Source organism: Monodelphis domestica, chromosome X, assembly GCF_027887165.1.
Source record: "Monodelphis domestica isolate mMonDom1 chromosome X, mMonDom1.pri, whole genome shotgun sequence".
In the NCBI taxonomy this organism is placed as follows: domain Eukaryota; kingdom Metazoa; phylum Chordata; class Mammalia; order Didelphimorphia; family Didelphidae; genus Monodelphis; species Monodelphis domestica.
Genome location: NC_077235.1, coordinates 85716864 through 85734254, shown reverse-complemented (window position 1 = coordinate 85734254; position 17391 = coordinate 85716864).

The following is a 17391-nucleotide window of genomic DNA, read 5'->3' as shown; positions in this document are numbered from 1 at the left end:
CAATAATGGACTTTGAAACAGAGGCAAAAGTTGACACACGTGTAAGAGGCAGGACTATAAAATACCTGGCCACCCTTCTTAAGAAGGATACCCAAACCGGGGGCAATAGCATCCATACTTCAAGCTCCAAGAAACAATTCCAATAACAAATGACAAATTCTGCAAGCAATCAGGAGAAAGGTCTTCAAACGTGAAGGAAAGGAAATTCGAATGGCACAAGACTGTTGTGCTCCCACCAGAGATCATCTCTCATTTACTGTGTACATGTCTTATATGTACATAGTTGTTTCCATGTGGTTTCTCCTCGCCCTCCCCCATTGGAATGGGAACTCCTTGAAGGAAGAGCCTGAGCTTTTTGCCTTTCTCTGGATTCCCAACACCTATCACAGTACCTCTTAAATAGTAACTGCTAAATAACTATTCCATTCTTTGGTTTGATACCTGATCATCTGATATTCGACTCTTTGGGCTCAAGGCAATTCTGCCCAGAAAGTCCTGCCCTGCGTTAGTAAAGGGAGGTTCTTCATGGAAAGAGTTTCACATGCTACTGAAGCCATAATCTATATCCCTGTTCTTCCAGGGAGGTCAGATAGTTTTAAATCATGGGGGGAAATAGTGTGCAGTAGGGGAAGGTACAAGAAAAAAAGTGTATGGGGATGATGGGTTATGCAGGGCTTTGAATGCCAAATGGAAGATTTAATATTTGATCCCAGAGGTGAACAGGAGCCATTGAAGTTTATTGAGTAGGGGAGCAGTGTCTTTGGACCTGTGCTTTAGGAAAGTCACTTTGACAACTGAATGAGGAAGGCAGGGGAGATTTGAACCAACAGCAGGCTAGCTACTTCAATAGTCTAGGCATGAAGAGATAAAAGGTCACATCAGTGTGGTGGCAGTGTCAAAGGGAAATGATTTTGGACATGGTGAGTTTAGAATGTCTCCTAGCCATCCAGTGAGAGATGTCTACAAAGGAGTTGAAGATGTGGTATTTGAGGTCAGCTCAGAGATTGGAGCAGGAAAGGCAGATTTGAGAGTCATCAGCATGGAGAGGGTAGTTAAATCCATGGGAGCTGATGAGTTCCCCAAAAGGGGCGATCTAGAGGGAGAAGAGAAGAGGGAACAGAGAAACCCAAGATTACTGGGAACGCAAGACCTGAATGAAGGCCCAGCGACAGATACCGAGGAGTCTGCAGACCATCATTTCAAAGGCATCAGAAGTGTAGTTGATCCATAGGGCAATGATGGAGAGACACACTATGGGTGTGAGTAGACTCCAGCATATTATCAACAGTGCTTCATGTGAAAAAATCATATAAAATGCATAAAAGGTGTATGAGGCTGGAAAGGGAAGTGGACTTTCTCTGTAGCAAACACCAAGGATAACAGATCAATAACCTTAGACGAAGATCTCTAATGTATTAGCTACAGAGAGTCTGTGGAAGGACAGGAAAAAGAATCACAAGGAATGAAAATGGATGAATTAACTGTGATCTGCATTAGTAGGAAGACCAATGTCAACAAGACCTTAGATCCACTGAACTACTTCCATTGATTATTGTTATTTTTGTTAATAATAACTTGAAATTTACAGAAATATTATTAAATATTGATGAAAATGTACGGAAATCATTTTAGAGTCAATAGACCTCCTTTGATAAAGCCTCTGAACTGACTAAGTAAGATTCAAGAGTAGCAGCAGGGGATATCATTCATGGATTCACTCCATAAGTGACAGCCACTTGAATTCAATTGACGATGTGTAAAATGGGGATCATGGTAACCTCCATCTCACAAGGATGGTGTGAGGATCAAATGAGATAACATCTGTAAAACACCTGGTATTGTGCCTGGAGCATAGTAGATGCCATAGAAGTGTTGATTCCCCCCTTAGCACCTCCACAATATCATGGAGAATGCAATTAGTGAACTGTACTTCACAATTACAGGCAGAACTACTGCCCATAACCTTGGAGATACAACACTGATCCTTGAACATTTTAGAGCAATATTTGTAATGGTGGTCACCATATTGGATTCCAGTCATTTCCAAAGTATGAGGAATGGAAAGCCTTCATCAGCTGAGGCCTACTAGAAGAGAATCATGCTATTCCTTTCATCCTGTCTTCTCTGGGCATGATCCCAAAAATGCCTTGATTGAGACAACTGAAGATGATCCAATAGCCCAAGCAAGACTCTTACTCAGGTACCCCAAACAACCATTGTATCCACCTGGGTGATAATGCATAGAACCTTAATATAAAAGAATAATAACCGGATAGCAACTTGACCTCAGACCATTTCTATGGGAATTCCATCAGGAAAGGGGAGGGCCCCTAAGCCCAGAATAATCCTTCTTGCTGCAGTATTCTAAGGTCAAAGCTCAGATCACCAAAGGATCTGCTTAGAGGGTTTCAATGCCTTCCATCACTCTTTCTGGCTAGTGCATAAATGGAGGTGTAAAGGAAAAATGAGCAAGAAGCTTCCAGTTCCTCTCCATATGGGACTACTCCTCAGAAGAGGCCTGGGGACCCCGAAGCCACATGATAGACATGCAAAATAAGAAACTCTCATAATGACCCAGAACTAGACTTGAACCCCCCAAGAATGCAAGGAGGACAAAACCCCAGCAATTACCTTGACTGGAGTTTGTCAAAGTCTGAAATATTGTCATCTGGGAAGAATTTCCTGCTCCTTTTTCTTATCCCCATTAAATCCTGTTATAAACATCCATCATCTTCAAGGATATCCTTGTAAGAATCCTGGATTGGCCCTGGAACTGTGAGCACAAGGATTTAGGAGAAAGAAAGCAGTTGTTCAGAGATGGATTTCCACTCCCCATCCCAGTCCCCTCCTTGTCCTGTTCAGACTAAGAATGACATTATTATCACAAGAAGCTTCAAGGGATGCAGCCCCAACTAGTGATCAGTGCTGCTCTTGCCTCACAGCAGGGCTCTAAAACATTGTTTGCTGAACCCGAGATGCATATTTATACTAGGCCACCCCATAGAGGGAAACGTGTTCCTCTTGAGAATGGCAAAAACTGCATGGGCAAGCTGCCTGGAGACAGAGATGCTGCCTTCCCTCCCGACTGCCCATTCCCAACGGAGAGGAATGAGGAGCAGAGCACCCAGACACAGCTGGAAAGAGCATGATCGGGGCATGGTCATAGCAACCAGGCTGCTTGGAGATGGCTGAGCCCCGACCCTGACCTTTCTCTTCCACCCTTTCCAGAAATCTCTCTGTCACTGCAGAATTTCATCAGCTAGTTTACCAAAACACTCTAACAATCTTAGCCTTGTCTCTTTCCCTTAAGTACCCTGGCTAATGCTAATGCAATACAGGGCAGCGATTCCCTGGCATGCTGCCACAGCTGCTTGCCTCTTCCCTACTCAGCCTCACTGCACCGCCTTCCCTACTGTACTAACAGAGCGGCACAATGATTCAGCTTCATCCACCTGGGCTCCCAAGACTGGTGTAGGTGGAATCCTTTCTACCTGGGGCACAATGGCTGGAAGCCTCTGTGTCTCAGCTTGTCCTGATGAAAAATGATGTTTCTGAATCATAGCAGAGATTCTGGTTCAGAGCATGGAACAATTGGAGGAGGCAGAGGTGAGAAGGGAGGGCATTCCAAGCCCTCATCCCATGTTATGCAATGTCTAGACTCTCAGTGTACCAAAGCTAATTTGAACATTCAATCACACACATACATGCAAATATACATAATACATACATACATACATATAGATAGATAGATATTGATATGGACAATGGGAAAGTTTGTTGTGCTCAACTATATATATTTGTAACAGTGTTTTATTTTTTCTTTTATTCGCAATTGGGGAGAGGGTGGGAGGGAAACGGGGAAGATTTTTGCTTCACAAAATAATAACATTGAATTTAAAATAAAAAAGAAAGTTGCTATTTGAGAAAAAGTCACTTGATTTGATTGGAAGAAATGATTGTAGTGAATGATTGTTGAGAGGGTAATTTTAGTTGAATCATGAAATTGGAACCCAATTTGAAATCATTTTAGAAGATATTGAGAGAAGTGGAGGTACCAATCATGAACGGCTATTGCAAGTTTATTTTATCTTTAGTAGAATTCACTTCAATTTACACAGGAACATTTCAAACTTATATAATCAAAGTTGTCCATTTTATCTCTGTGATTCTTTCTATCCCTTGTTTAGTTAAGAACTCTTCCCTTATCCAGAGTTTCCAAAGGTATGTCTTTCCTTGCTCTTTTAATTTGTTTACTTCTTACAACTATGTTACATATCTATTTGAAGCTTATTACGGGTATATGTTGGGAACTACTGGTCTAAACCTAATTTCTTCCAGACTCATTTCCAGTTTTCACAGCTGTTTTATTAAATACTGAATCCTTACCTCAGTAGTTGGATTCTTAGAGGTTTGGGTTTGGGTTTAGGTTTGGGGGCAATACGGTCCTACATAGTATTTCCCAATTCCTGATGGGTAGTGATCTTTGGCACTCAAGAAGAAGCTATCTGAATTCTAAAAATCACAAGTTATTATATTTTAGATAATTATACTTCCATGTTTTTACATACTAACTAGTGACCAAAATAAGCAACAGTGAATTGCTTTTCAGTGACAGTTACACTAAACGTTTTGGAGGTTAAAAAAAGTATACAATAATAAATACATGGTTTAATGATTTTCTGATCTGTGGTAGGTAGTAGCTACATGCAATTGTAGTCTATTGTGAAAAGTCAAGCAATGGAAAAAGCCAGAGAATGTTATTGGGTAGGATTCAAACAATATAATATTTAGATCTCCTAGCAAAGTTAACGACCCTACACAGAATCATGTGTCCAAATTGCCAATTTAAGGACCTATTTTGCTTCTAAAAGTTATTAATTCTTGGAATACCACTTATATGATTTGCATAAAGTATACTATATGTATAAAATTAGTAGTATTTCTTTTCTTTGCAAGAATGACTCACTGTTGGGGGCAGCTGGGTGGCTCAGTGGATGGAGAGTCAGGCCTAGAGATGGGAGGTCCTAGGTTCAAATCTGGCCTCAGACACTTCCCAGCTGTGTGACCCTGGGCAAGTCACTTGACCCCCCACCGCCTATCCTCTTACTGATCTTCTGCCTTGGAGCCAATACACAGTATTGACTCTAAGACGGAAGGTGAGGGTTTAAAGAAAAAAGAATGACTCACTATGAGCAGCAGACATGGCTATGCACAATTATAGCATGGCAACAGTTAGTTACAAGAAAGACTGGCTGACTAGATCATGACTATCTCTCTCTTACCTGCTCTTGTTCGGGTTCCCAGAAATGTTGGCCTGATCTTCAGCTGTTTTCTTCTCTTGCTTCCCACTTGGTATTTGCAGATTCTTTATAACCAGTAACATCTCAGTGTTGATTGCTAACCTCTGATTCTCAGAGGAGAATTGTATTTTTCCCCAATTTCTTGAATACTTTTTCTTGGGATTTGGGATTCAGAAAGACAAATTTCTCAAGAAACTCTGGGAAGGAATTCCCGACTATATACAGCACAGAGGTCTACACAGTTATTTGGTCCTGGAACTTATGTGTCATCAATTCCATTATCAGGTTTTCTTTTTCTGAAGCGGAACCAGGGAGTTTTCACGATTACTGCTTCACAGCATAGTAGAAACTCAGGTACTTCTAATCCCTTTTCTTTACCACATTTTCCAGTATTTCCTTTGAGGGCTCTAGGCCTGTGGCTATGCCAGGTGGATTTTGTTGCTCTTTTTTCCAGTTCCACATAGCCGGTGGGTTGCTTGCCTGTTGTCTTGTTTGAAGAAGACTAAAGTGATATCACTAGGTGATATCTTTTGACTTGAGCAGAAATTGGATTTAAGTGAGGTGGCGTTGCACAAAGTCAACAGCCTCACTCTCTCTTCCGGTCGTCAAAGTCCAATGGCAAGACAAAAATCAAGGCAACTGGCAATTGCTCAGGATGCAGCGGATGACCTTGGTTTCTTCAGTGTCTAAGCGAGCTCCTAAGCATGTCGGAGTGTCTGCTTCTGCCATCTTATTGATCGCTGGAACAAACTCTTCTCATCTGCCCATTATTCCAGGGGAGGTCCTCACCTGCCTGGGGTAGATGTCTCCCTAACTCACCAATGGATTTGAAGCCTGTTAGTTACCTTCAACCCGGCTTAGCCCAACTGCTAAGATGGTTTACCAAGGTGTGGCTACTGGGCATGCCACAACTTCTTGGAGCCACAGGTAAGAGCTGCGTGGCAGGTGGCTATCAAAGGAAGAAAGCAGTCCTCAGAAGAGCTCCTCAAGGCCTCATAGCAAAGGCACTTTGCTTTCCTGAACATCCCTCTTTGGTTATGTGGTCCTATGACGTCAATTATATTCATTTATTTAGGTAATGTCATCATTTTTATTCTATTTTATTGGCACAACCCGACCAAGAGCAAGTGATATTACTATAAATACTCGCCTACGGTTTCTGTTTTGTGTGTTTATCTGTACCAGCTAATTCCCCGAACCGTCTAGGTGAGAACTTCTAGATCTTTCATACATTCAGAAGCTGCTTACATCTTTCTACCCCTTCCTGTCGGCTTTTGCTGGTTGATCCTTTGTGTGGATTTATTCTCTCTCTGCTGCTTTGTGGCACTTATTCACTCTTTCAATGAATTGTTTAGCAGAAGCCCAAGGGTCTGACTAGAAAATCATCACGCCGCAGTCTGTACAAAGCAGGGAATTGGTGTCAAAAAGAATAAGAAAACCAGAGGTTCCAGGCATGTCTGCCAGACCAATTTCAGGATTCGCTTAGCATTATTCTAATCCGCACACTATCCTGCTTGAAGAGAGAAATGTGCCCAGGGACAGAGTTCCCTCCTGCCCCTTTGTTTGGGCGTCTCTTTAGCACAAGACATTCCGAAGTCACGTTTATAGGAGGGTGGTGGAACAAGGCGAAAATTCTCAGCCTAATTCAGAATTAGTGTTCTCCTTCATTTCAAAGTCCAGTAATGTGGGGAAACCCCCCAGGGGTGAGTCTCCTGAAACTACTCAATCCTTTTTTGGACCAGTCTCCCCAGGGGTTCTTCCCTTCCTCCCCGCTGGTTACAGGAGACCTGAATCACTTCAGGAAATGAGGAAAGAGGCTACTGCTTTTGCTGTTGCAATTCAGTCCTGTTTGTGGCTTTCTTGGTAAAGATACTGGAGTGCTTTGCCATTGCTATCTTGGGCTAATTTTATAGGCGAGGAAACTGAGGCAAACAGGGTTAAGTGACTTGCCTAGGGTCACACACCTACCTAGTAAGTATCTGAGGCTATGAACAGGAGTCTTCCTGACTTCAGATCTGGTGCTCTAACCACTGGACTACCTAGCTGCCCTCAATGGAGGTCCTTACCCTAGTCCTTTCAGAAGATGGGGTGGGGAAGGAAGAGTGCAGGAAAGCAAATAAGCTCAACTAGACACGAAGGCTTTTTGCTTGGATGTTGTTTACTGCCATCAACCTTGTATCCAACTTTCCTGAAAGAAAGGGTTAGGCCTAAGAAAAGAGGCTTTAGAGAAGGCTTTAGTGAAGGCCATTCTTTCTTGAGAAATTTCCTAAATCTGGAAAGGCCTTTTTCCAGGGAGAGTCCTTGTTTTGTTATTCTCAGTGGAACTAAAAAGGCTTCACTATGTTGCCACCATATATTTGTTCCCTCGAATTCTTGTTATCGTATCGCTATTTCGAGGACAGAGTCAGGCAACAACAGTGGTGAGAGCGGGATTTCCTGACCAGATCAAAAAGGGCCACCATAACATTTGTCCATCACAAATTGACCTGCTCATGGCAGATCTTAGACTAATTCTCCGCTCCATCCTAAGGAAAAGTCCGTTATTTCTGGGCTTCGGAGGGATTTTCAACAGAAATGCATATTGTATTTTGTCCAGAGTTCCCCGCTCCCCTCTATTGATACAATTGTGCGATTTCTTTATCAGCAGCTTAGTGGCACAATGGGTAGAATGCCAGGGCTGGAGTCAGGAAGTCCTGGGTTCAAATCCCAGCCTCAGACACTGACCAGCTTGTGGGTCCCCAGACAAGTCATTTAAACTCTCTTAGCCTCAGTTTCCTCAACTGTAAAATGGGGATAATAATAGTACCCACCTCCTGGGGTTGTTGTGAGAATCAAATCAGATAAAAATTATAAAGCACTTAGTACAGTGCACAACACATACTAAGCACCAGAAAAATGTTAGCTATTATAGCTATTCTTATTATTCGCCTCCTTAAAATGGGGGTTCCAGAAAAACCCAATCAAGCAGAGGGAGAGGCCATAGGGCCAGAGACAACTTTCAATGTGAGAAATAGCCCAAGGGTGGAGGGAGCTGCCAGAGTGAAATAGTTTCTATGCAATGGTAAAGAAAGTCCTGTGGAAATGAGTCAGCGGGGTAGTGAGTGTTTTCCTGCTGTTGAATCAATCCTGCTTTCCTGCTTCGGATCCAACATGGATGTGGTACAATAGTGTGTAACGTTTTCAGTATACTGATGAGGAGAGATGGATAGAGACATTCATTCGAGATGTTGGTCTGGAGCTTTCTTTTTCCCTTTGATACTCCTATGTTTGCAAACACTGTATGTAATATTCTCGTTCATTCTTCTTTGAATGTTTGCGGTCATCCACCTGCTCCTTCCCCCTCCATGAGAGCTGATTTATGCTCTTGACAATTTCTAGTTGCTGCTGCTGTTGTTGTTTTCAAATCGAGATATGCTACCCTTTTACAAATACTCATCCATTTCACTTGTCATCCATTTCGTTGGCATATTAATGAACAGACTAGAACCCAGTCATTCTCCATTTTTCTGAATTCTCCTTTTTCATTTTTTTACATTTAGCACTTCCGATTTCTTGTCTCCTCTTACAAAATCAGATGGCCTCTTTTGTTCAATGTTCAGAAGGTCTCTTTTTATGGCTAGTTGGGGATCTTCGTTGTTTGGGGTTTCTTGCCGTTTCCTGCCTCTTTCATCGATCTATTCTTTCTAACACTTGCTGATAAATTTCCCCCTAAAGACTGCTTTGGTTGCAGGCCCCCAATGTTGGCATGTTGTCTCATGGTTGTCATTTTCTTTGCTGCAATTATCTATCGCGTCTTTGATTTCTTTAGTCTTTGACTCATGAATTCTTTAGGCATAAACTCTTGCTTGAGTCTCCATTCATGCTCCAATTCTCTTTTCCAATATGATTGATTCTATGTAATAGCAGTCTATCGTGGCCAGCAAGAATGTGTTGGCTCTTTCTGGTTTCCTCCATTTGTTTATGAAGTTTTACACGCCTAAGCACAGTCCCTTCTTAGGCTCACTGAACGAATGTTCTTCTTTCTGAGCTCTTTGGGCATTTCCATTCTTTCCCCCTATTGCTTCTGAGTTCGTTCGCTTTGATTGTGGTCTCCCTGGTGCCGGACCTCAAAGCCACATCTGGGGATATTTCACAAGCCTTAGTCTCTACCTCAGGAGACTTCTGGGCTAATACACCGGCCCCAGCTGGATGCTGTACTCTTTCCATCAGGCTTGGTGGAGAGTCACACAGCACACAGACATACCCTGTCCCAGCTCGCTCCATTCGCAGTTCCCTGATTGGGCTCTCTGGTAGCATAGAGCACTACCACAATGTTGTCCCAGCCAGAGCAAGTGTCTGCCTTTTCTTTCTCTGGCACTAGGAGGAAGGAGTGCTACAATCGTGTTCTCCTCTTTCTAGCCAAAGAGTGGACTTATGAAGCCCTAATCCTGTCATGAGGAGTGGGGGTGGGGGTGCTGAGTGAGGAAGCTAGGGGTTCCGAATTTAGACTTTTCTGGCAAAAGTTCATGTTACCTCACTAGGGTTCTTGATGTCCTAGTCTGGGGAGATTGCTGAATTGCTTTATATCTTGTATATAGTTCCTGCTTTGGAGAGGTTTGAAAGGTCCTGAGGAGGAGAGGATATGTCCAGTTCTCCATCTTGTGGGTCACATGATCCAGAGGACCATAGTCGATTTTCATAAAATTATCATATATAGCTACAAAATACCTATATTTCTTTCTATTACCATTCAGTAATTGCCACACAGCTACCATATTAAACTTTTCTAAAATGTCATTCCACTTTTTTTTAAAATATATTTTATTTGATCATTTCCAAGCATTATTCGTTAAAGACATAGATCATTTTCTTTTCCTCCCCCCACCCCCCATAGCCGACGCGTAAGTCCACTGGGCATTAGATGTTTTCTTGATTTGAACCCATTGCTTTGTTTATAGTATTTGCATTAGAGTGTTCATTTAAGGTCTATCCTCTGTCATGTCCCCTCAACCTCTGTATTCAGGCAGTTGCTTTTTCTCGGTGTTTCCACTCCCATAGTTTATCCTTTGCTTATGAATGGTGTTTTTTTCTCCTGGGTCCCTGCAAGTTGTCCAGGGACATTACACCACCACTAATGGAGAAGTCCATTACGTTCGATGATACCACAGTGTATTAGTCTCTGTGTACAATGTTCTCCTGGTTCTGCTCCTCTCGCTCTGCATCACTTCCTGGAGGTTGTTCCAGTCTCCATGGAACTTCTCCACTTTATTATTCCTTTGAGCACAATAGTATTCCATCACCAACATATACCACAGTTTGTTCAGCCATTCCCCAATTGATGGGCATCCCCTCGTTTTCCAGTTTTGGGCCACCACAAAGAGCGCAGCTATGAATATTTTTGTACAAGTCTTTGTGTCCATTATCTCTTTGGGGTACAGACCCAGCAGTGCTATGGCTGGGTCAAAGGGTAGATATTCTTTTGTCGCCCTTTGGGCATAGTTCCAAATTGCCCTCCAGAATGGTTGGATCAGTTCACAACTCCACCAGCAATGAATTAATGTCCCTACTTTGCCACATCCCCTCCAGCATTCATTACTTTCCATAGCTGTCATGTTAGCCAATCTGCTAGGTGTGAGGTGATACCTCAGAGTTGTTTTGATTTGCATCTCTCTGATTATAAGAGATGTAGAACACTTCTTCATGTGCTTGTTAATAGTTTTGATTTCTTTATCTGAGAACTGCCTATCCATTTCCCTTGCCCATTTATCAATTGGAGAATGGCTTGATTTTTTGTACAATTGATTTAGCTCATTATAAATATGAGTAATTAAACCTTTGTCAGAGGTTTCTATGAAGATTTTTTCCCAATTTGTTGTTTCCCTTCTGATTTTAGTTATATTGGTTTTGTTTGTACAAAAGCTTTTTAGTTTGATGTAGTCAAAATTATTTATTTTACATTTTGTGATTCTTTCTATATCTTGCTTGGTTTTAAAGCCTTTCCCCTCCCAAAGGGCTGACATGTATACTATTCTGTGTTTACCCAATTTACTTATGGTTTCCTTCTTTATGTTTAAGTCACTCACCCATTTTGAATTTATCTTGGTGTAGGGTGTGAGGTGTTGATCTATTCCTAGTCTCTCCCACACTGTCTTCCAATTTTCCCAGCAGTTTTTATCGAATAGTGGATTTTTGTCCCAAAAGCTGGGATCTTTGGGTTTATCGTATACTGTCTTGCTGAGGTCGTTTTCCCCCAGTCTATTCCACTGATCTTCCTTTCTGTTTCTTAGCCAGTACCAAATTGTTTTGATGACTGCTGCTTTGTAATATAGTTTGAGGTCTGGGACTGCAAGGCCCCCATCATATGTGTTTTTTTTCATTATTTCCCTGGATATCCTTGATCTTTTGTTCTTCCAAATGAACTTTGTTATGGTTTTTTCTAAATCAGTGAAGAAGTATTTTGGTAGTTCAATGGGTATGTCATTCCACTTCTTAAAGTCTTTTTTGCTAATCTTTTTTAGATTTGTCTATGTATGAAAGGGGTACATTGAGGTACCCAACCAAAATAGTTTAACTGTCCAATTCTCCTTTTAATCTGATAATATGGTTTTTCTGCTTATTATCCTTTTTTAATTATGCCTTCTTGGAGATTATTACCTCTGCTTTTTAAGGAAGACTGAGACTTCTGCTTCAATCCCTCATTTTAAGTCTATGTGAATCTTGATGTTTCAAGTACATTTCTTGAATATAACATTTTATTGCTTTCTGTTTTCTAATCCATTGTGCTACCCTTCCACATTTTATGGGTAAGTTTATCCCATTTTCATTCACAGATATGATTGTTAATTATGTATTTCCTTGTTATCACATGCTGTTTTAGTTGTTCCTTTATTTGCTGCCCACACACCTCTTTACAAAGGAAAAAAAGTAAAGAAAAAGGAGGAATATTATCAACAGTATTAATCTATAATTAAAATATAGTGGAGACCCATATGTTGCAAGGATTGTCCACCATATGTAGCATGGGCATGTCTTTGTGTGGCTCAAAGGGATGCAGAATAGACATTTCTAGCACTTCTCACCCCAATACTGGATATTGGCTCCAACACAGAAGAGTGGTAAGGCCTAGGCAATGGGGGTCAAGTGACTTGCCCAGGGTCACCCAGCTGGGAAGTGTCTGAGACCAGATTTCCCAGAATCTTTTCCTTCAGCCACTTCAAGTGGAGTTGACTCCTTCCATGTTCCCTATCAAAATGAGAAACCAGAAAGTTCTCAATGTCCAAAGTGATTTGGTGACTGGCAGATAACTCAAAGAAGGCTGAAAGAAGACTGAAGAGCTGTCCCCTCTCCTGCTCTTGGTGATTCTACTCCACCCTTCACATAGGTACAGGACATTAATCGCCACCAATAAGGAGAGAGTCCCATACTAGTGGGATACAAAGATCAGCTGAGCCCGTAGTAAAAAACCTGTAACTCTACAATCCAAACAAAAGCATCCATTTTGAAACAGCAAAGATGGTGCTCCTGGCATCCCCGGAAGCCCAGTGTAGCTATCGTCAAAAGGGAGCTAAAGCAAAGGCATGTGGACAGTATATGCAGTAGACATAGCACTGTGTACAAAGCATTCCCTGGGAGCAAACCTCAGCGACAGCAAGTCCAACTACACACAGGACACACAACGAACGCACATTTCGTGAACTACGCGCACATCCGCAGGACACAGCGACCCAGCCAACTCAATAAGCAAGGCTGTTCAACAAAGCAAAATTAACTAGCTGCAACAGCAACGCTAGCAATAAGCCTAGATCTAGAGGCAAATTGAACTATAAGCAGCAGCATATACATAAAACATCAAGGAGGCCACTGAACAGAATAGCCAGATCCAAAGAAACAAGCACATTCCAAGCCAGTCACTCCCTTGGACAGCAATTCCACAGAAGGCACAGGAACATCACCAAGGAACTCCAGGAACTATGTCTTGGGGTTTCCCTGGAACGTCATGACTTCGCCTAGTGAGCGGTCTCGTAAGTCTACTTCTCCCATCACCAACTGTTTGCTCTGCTCCCATACTAGAGCTATGATTTGATGTGGAACCATCGGGGTCATTAAAGACTTGTGTGTCTACACTGCAGCTGGCAACTATGTCAGTCTATTTGTATGTCAGTATGTTGGAGCTCTGGTGGTTGAACCTACCCTGGGAGTCTCTTTCCCAGTTTGGGGCAGGAAAGCAGCTGCCTCTGGATCAGTTCTCCTGCCTAAGATCCTAATTGGATCTAAGAAGAGATCCAATTTTCTGCGTTCGATGCAGCACTCCCAGTGCCCATATGGGGCTCAGAAAGTCTTTGTGTAGCTGGTGGACAGTCTCTTTTTCCTCAGCCTTTTCCTAGAGGAGTATCCATCAGTTCTCGCTCTCTGCTCATTAAACAATCCAACTCGCTTTCATAAGTGGTTGTGGTTGCTCGTTTACTCGTTCACTCCGTGTGAGTTTGCTTTTGTGAATCCCTTCGATACCAAGGTGTCTCAATTTGTGCCTGGACCCCCTTCTCTCCAAAAAACAGTTTCACCAAAACCAGACATAGCACTTAGCCAAGAAAACTCATTTATCCAAAGTGGAAGCCAACCAGAAAGCAGAGAAGTATACAGAGGAGGATCTATGCCAAACAATACAGAGCGAAGAAACTCTTCCATTGGAGTGAGGTAACAGACCAACCACCAGATTTCACTCAAGAGGAAGTTCTCTGAAGTTGCTGCCTTAGCTAGCTGGGAATAGGGATCTGATGGGAAAAGGCAGCTCCTCTCGTCTCTTCCCAGAGGCTTCAGCAACTTGAAGCAGAGTTGGCCTCATCCAGTTTTCCTCTTGCAGCTGGAAGCCAGAAGTGCCCAAAGTCTGAAGAGATTCAGCAACTGAAAGAAAACTCAAGAAGACAAGAGAACTCTCATTGCTCCCACTCTGATCCTTCACACAGGTATGGGACATCGATCTCAACAAATAAGGAGAGTCTCCTGCCAATGAGCTTTAGGAACTGGAATGGCACTGGGTCATGGGGAGGGGGAGAATTACCAATGATTTCAGGAAGAAGAAAACTCAAAGGTCTTGAACATAATCAGATAAACCAACAGAAACAACAGAAGGAAATAATGGCCTCCAGATCTGGTAAACAAGTTCAAGCATTCGTGAATAAGTACTGCAAAATGGAAGAAAACAATGCGACACTTGATGAGATAGAGGACGCTGGAATTTTAGGGGAACCTGATTCCTAAGGCAAAATATGAGAAGGGCCTCCGTCTAGGTGTGATCTTGTGAGAGGAGAGAAGGGGACAGATTCAAGAAATGTTCTACAGATATAATTGGCATGACTTGGCAACTGATCAGTAGGCTGAAGGCCTGGGACAAATCGAGAAAGATATGGTTGACTAGAAGAATGGTGCTGTTGTAAATGTGAAGTCTGGAGAATAGATGTGTTAAAGGGGAGAGAATAGTGCGTTCCATTTTGGATATGTTGAATTTGAGCTGTCAATGTGAGCATCTATGTGGAGAGGGCCAGCAGGCAGCTGGTGATGAGGGACTAAAGCTCAGGAAATACCATTTACATAGAGACCACCAAGTGAGACAATAGAGAGAGAGAGAAGAGAAGACAGAATCCTGTGAGATACTTATCACTGGGGAACATGACATGAGCGATGATACAGTAAAGGAGATCTGGAGAAGGAGCCCAGAAAGAATTCGCCCATCCTGAGTGCTTCCTGTTAGCTATCATGATGTCTTCATCAGTTGCAGGGACCGCATCTTCTGGGGCTGGGTTAGACCTCCTCCAGGACGTCTGTGATGTCAGGGGGTCTGCAAAACTGGTCAATGGGAACTTCATCTTCTGGGGACCCTGTATCCTCAGGTCCAGGGACAAGGACTTGGCCTACAATCAGGAACTTCATAGAAACTCTTGGAGACATTTCATTCTATGAAATGGATATTTATTATTTATTAGACACCTGCTGTGTTCAAAGCTGTTAAGAGAGAGAGACAGACAGACAGACAGACAGACAGAAAGAGAGACAGAAAGAGATGGGGGGGATGAACCAAGGCACAATATCTGACCTCAAAGAACTAACAATCTGACGAGAAGACATATACATCAATACCTATAACTAACAAGGCAGAATGTGATCAGTGAAATGGAGATGTTCAGAAGAGCTTTGAGAAAACTGAGAAAAGACGAAAATGATGCCCTGGTACCAGAAAGACCAAACCTATCCCAATGAACCTCTTCAGTTCTAAGGCCCTACCAGACCTTAAGCCTTGTGTTATAAGTTTTAAGCTCCTTCTTGACCTGACATTCTGGACATTTCTAACACCAGCATTACCACCTCTTTTCATCACCTCTTTCCCTTCCAGTTTTGACCCTCTGTATCCATATTGGAAATGTTTTGCTGTGTGATCCTTTGATGTTTCTCCAATTTCATTATATCATTCAGGGCCCATCTGACTTGTGACACATAAACCAGGTTGAATGTATACGAGCATACACACTGACTCATTGACTCATGGGATACAGGGAAGGGAGCTCTGGCTGAATATTGCTGGAGAGTATTTCCAAAATACTGTGAGTTTGTTATATGTCCACCATCATTGGACAAGACCACTATGAGGTGAGGTATAATACCACTCCTAATGTCTTAACCCAGTGATGGTAAACTTATGGTACAGGTGCCAAAAAAGGAATGCAGAGCCCTGTCTGCCTGTAGTCTGCTGCCAGAGTTCTTTATTAGAAAGTCAGAGGGACTTGGGATAGAGCTGCTCCCCTCCCCCTCTCCATATGCTTGAGGACATTCCTCACTTCTCCCATCCCTCTACCCAGCAGCCAATGGGAGTGCTTCCTCCCTCCCCTGTCTGGGGTAAGGGGAGGGAAGAGGGGCATGAGGTGGGAGGGTAGGGGTGGGGCATGGCGCTCAATCTCTTGAGTGTGGGGGCAGGCACAGCGCTGGGTCTAGGGGGTGGGGCCTAGCACTGTATCTCTAAATGGCTGCCCTAACCTGTTCCACTACCTGGGTGAGTTGATTTGACTACTCTATGACCCAGGGCAAGAACTGGCCTACCAACTTCTACCTGTGAAGGTCCCATACTTATGCAACTGAGCCCAACCCTTCCTCCTGCACACCCCCTATGGAGACCATCCAATATCCAGGTTAACTCCTAGGATCTATGAAAAAAGGTGTACCTACCCAGTCCCACATCTGAGGGCACTATGTTTAGCAGATAGGTGCAGTCTTGCCCCTAGAAGACCCTCCTACCTCAAACCTCAGTGGTGGCAACTGATATGGCTAAACCAAGGCCTGGCCTGTTCTTTGCCAGATGAATCCATCGCTGAAGTAAGCCCTTTGGGGCAGTGGAACTGTGGTCAGGGGTCACCCATCAGGCTTTTCCCCCTTGGCATTGGCCACTCAGCAATCAGAGATTTTCTTGACTGCTTTCAGGCTCACCACAGAAGACACTTGTTGCTCAGAGGCTCCATTGTCAGGGGAGGTCGGCTGTTCACACCCTGGAAGGTTGATTTCATTGGCTCCTTGCCCTGGACCGCAAGAGCTACCAGATGTGCCCTTGTCATAGTGGTCACCTACACTGGACTTTTCCTTGAGCATCTCTGCACAGCAATGCCACTGTAGAAGCACTCACTAGGCTGACCCTAATGACCTTTGGTCTCCTAATAATTTTTCACAGGATCTCAGTCACCTACTTTATAAGGCTGGAAATACAAGCATGGACACAAGACATGAGTGTAGCTTGGGTTTCCCGCTGCCCAGCACTGTGGTGTCTCCACTGGGCAAAGAGTGCCTCACCATGTTATGTAGGATGACCGTCCAGCCCGACGGTTCCCTATTGCTGCAGAGCAATGGATTGTGCCCAGCCACCCAAGCCCTCCTCCTCCCAGAAAACCCTCATGGTCTGATAGCTGAGGGGAATGTGCTGCTGCTACTCCTCCAGAGGAATTCACACTACGATGATTCCGTTTCCCCTTCGCACTTGGTCAGGCAGTGGGGGTGCAGGCTGAGGAGCTGGCCTGGGTGGGAAATCAGGAAGAAATTGGGACAAATAAGGAAGCCTGGGGAACTGCCCACCGCT